This window comes from Lucilia sericata, unplaced genomic scaffold, assembly GCF_015586225.1.
Source record: "Lucilia sericata isolate MDLA Ls3-8-SP2 unplaced genomic scaffold, ASM1558622v1 Contig000698F_arrow, whole genome shotgun sequence".
In the NCBI taxonomy this organism is placed as follows: domain Eukaryota; kingdom Metazoa; phylum Arthropoda; class Insecta; order Diptera; family Calliphoridae; genus Lucilia; species Lucilia sericata.
In genome coordinates, this window is record NW_023994701.1 from 20,440 (window position 1) to 24,049 (window position 3,610).

The 3,610-nt window shown below is 31.4% G+C and overlaps 1 non-coding gene across 1 annotated transcript; it reads left to right on the forward strand.

The window, feature by feature from the left end:
* Positions 1-945: 945 nt before the first annotated feature.
* On the forward strand, positions 946-1,019 carry Trnan-guu. The gene has a single exon. It is a non-coding gene; the product is annotated as a tRNA-Asn (tRNA).
* Positions 1,020-3,610: the final 2,591 nt, after the last annotated feature.

Genomic DNA, 3,610 nt, shown 5'->3' on the forward strand with positions numbered 1-3,610 from the left:
TGGAATCACGTGGAAACTAATTACTTTTGGGGTGAATAACTAATTATTTTTGTTCGACGAGGTTCAAATAATATGTACCTACCTTAAACAAATTAATAAATGGTTACTAATTTGATTACAAAAACTTTGCGAAATAACTAGTTACAAATAAACCTACAAATATGTTATGTGATAGCTAGTTATTTTGGGCCGACTTTGTATGTAGAAAACAAAAAATAAAAAAATTCCTCGGCCGGGATTTGAACCCAGGCATTCAGTTGTTTTCTATGTTTCTCACTCCAGCCGCTTACTCGATGCTCCATTAACACGTTGCTTTTTATAATTTTGAGAACGGCTTTTTACAAAAATATATAAATGAATGTCATTTTGAAAAAAAATAAACAGTATCCAGCAGGGCTCGAACTACGAACCCCCTGTTTGTTAAATGAACGACCTAGACAATTGAGCCATAACAAATCCAAATTGTTTTGTTCTTTACCAGTAATAACTTATTCAGCTAAATGAAATAATGTGGATGATAATGAACACTCATTACCAAGTAATGTATGAATTAACTACCGGCTATTACCAAAAATTTCAGATTTTTTGCTGGGAAAGAGTAAAATATGCTCTAAAAGCCTGGAGATATGCCTTAAATATGCTAAAAAAGTCAAATTTGCAAACTTGTGCAAAAATTCAATTTTGTATATAAAGTTTTCATTAAGTTAGAGGGGGGTCCAAAAATCGCCCGAAAGGAATGTACGTGTTTGTGTGTTAAATGCAGCATAAATTCTGAAGCTCCTAATAAATATTTCTACATACATATTCGTTATAACAGTGAGTGGTGTGTTTATGTTTCAAATTCACCTTTTGTTAAGATTTTAGTTTTTGTTCTACCACATTCTATTCTATGTCTTCGTTTTGTCGTTGTGTTTAAAACAGTTGTAAGTAAAAATATCATCAACTGCCTCCGTGGCGCAATTGGCTAGCGCGTTCGGCTGTTAACCGAAAGGTTGGTGGTTCGAGCCCACCCGGGGGCGGCTAACTTTTTAATATTTTTTTTAATTTTTAAAATTACATATTATATTTTATTAATTTATAAAATTTATTTTTATACCCTCCATCGTCATCAGTGGTGATAGAGTATCGGTCAACAATTGGTCATAGCTCTTATATAAGTTATAATTACGATAATCACTTAAATGTATATACTACATGTAACTAACTAAGAATAAAGATATCTACATATATCATTTTACACAATATTTTTCGGATAATTGGATATAGCTCCTATATAAGGCCCATTTCCGATAATCACGTAAACGCACATATTTCATTACTGAATTAAGATATCGGTATAAAATTCGTCATGAATGTGTTTATGAACCACCCTGCGAAAGTTTTTCTGGAACGGCCCATAATTGGTCATATCTTCCATATAAGGTCCACTTCCTAAAATCACTTAAATACGCATAACTAATTAAAAAATAAAGATAATGTTCGGTATAAATATGTTTTGTAAATACTTATACAAATCTAATAACTTCAACTTCCGAGAATCGCAAATTTCTAGATTTCGGAGTGAATTTCCGCATAAATAGGTTTTTTATATAAAAATCACGAATTTTTGGATAGGCCTATAATTGGTCTTATCTCCCATGCAAGGTCCACTTCCGAAAATTACTTAAACACACACATTTATTTCATTGACAAAATGAGATGTAGCTACAAAAACTTACATGAGTATATTTTGTGTATATACAAAATATTCTGAAAAAAAAATTTTGGACCAGTCCATAATTGATCATAGCTCTCATATAAGGTCCACTTCATTAAGTCACCTTATTACATATTTTTCACTTTATTTAATATATGTATAACTATGTATGGATAAAATCCTATAGTGTATCGATAAATCATTCTGCGAAATTTTTTTGTCTAGCTATGTCCGTCCGTCTGTCTGTTGTTGGCACGATAGCGTCCACAAAAAAAAAATATTGAGAAGAAATTTTCCCAAAATATTTCTTATTGATCAGAAATGTTTGGTACTGAAAATGGGCAAAATCGGTCTACAATTTCACATCGCCCCCACACAAATGTACCCCACAAAATATTGTGTAAAAAGCTTCAAACATTCACAAATTCGTTGTTTATGAAGTAAATGCCACAAAATATCGGATAAGTCAGTTTTTTGACTTCCGGAATAAAATTCTGAAAATTCTGACATAGGACCACAATTGGTCCCCTTTAGAAAATTACTAAAATACGAATATAGCGATGAAATTCATCACACATAAGCTTCATGCGAGCCAATATCTCTACACCAAATTTTATGTGGATCGGTCAATAATTGACCCTACCCCTCATATAAGGTCCCCTTCAGAAAATGACTTTAAGGGTCATTATTGGTATAAAAATACGAGTGTAGCGAAGAAATTTTACATAAGTAAGTATATTAAGAGCCAAAACTTTTATACCAAATTTTATGTGGATCGGGCCTTAATTGACCCTATCCCCCATATAAGGTCCCCATAAGAAAATTACTTTAACGCTCATTACTGGCCTAAAAAACGAGTAAAGCGATGAAATTCGATATAAAAATGACTTGTATGAACAAAGATCGTTCTACAAAATTTTACGAGGATCGGTCTATAATTGACCCTATCCCCATATAAGCCCCTTCAGAAAATGACTTTAAAACTCAGTACTGGCTTAAAAATACTAGTAGTAACTAGTTTTGTATGAGCTAACTAAGCTGATTGAACCCCCCACCTTTTAAGGTCCCTATCAGAAAATTACTTTAACGCACTGGCTTAAAAATGCGAGAACACCGATGAAATTCAACACTAATAAGTTCTATAGGAACCGAAATCTCTCTACCAATTTTTATAAGGATCAGTCCATAATAACCCCATCCCATATAAATCCCTCAAAAAAATTACTACAACGCGAAAAATGACTTTGAGGCTCATTACTATTATGAAATTTGAAATAAATAAGAAACTGAAATCTTCCTACCGACTATTATGAGAATTGGTCCATATATGTATAAATAACTGTACTCTCTATATAAATTAATATTTTTAATTCGAAAGAGCACTGTCAATAGTTAAACCCTCATTAATGGACCTCTTTCAAATATTTCCCTGATGTTCTCATTAATATCGATATATAATAATAAAATATTAAAAATATTAAAGTTTATTTATATGGCAGTGATGGGTTTATAAGATTCGGCATAGCCGAATATAACACTCTTACTTGTTATAACTTTTAATAGGTTCCAGATAAGTTCTCTTTCAGAAAATTGGTTTATAAATAAAAAATCATTTAAATATAATGTTCTTAAGTTAAAAATTCGATTTAAATGAAATTAGGAAAGTTCAATACTCTATCAAATACTATAGAGGTCGGTCGGACATATGTATATATTTTACATATCGCTCATTTGCACAAAATACGGGTTATTTGAACTAAGTATTACAAAATATACTCGTTCCAATATCATTCATATATTTTTATCTATTTTCAAATGTTTCTTTTTGCGTTTCTTTCAAATTTTAGTATACGATATCTCAAATCCCAGTTGAAATGGAGAAAATCTGAAGTTGGATTTGGATTCAGCGGTTCA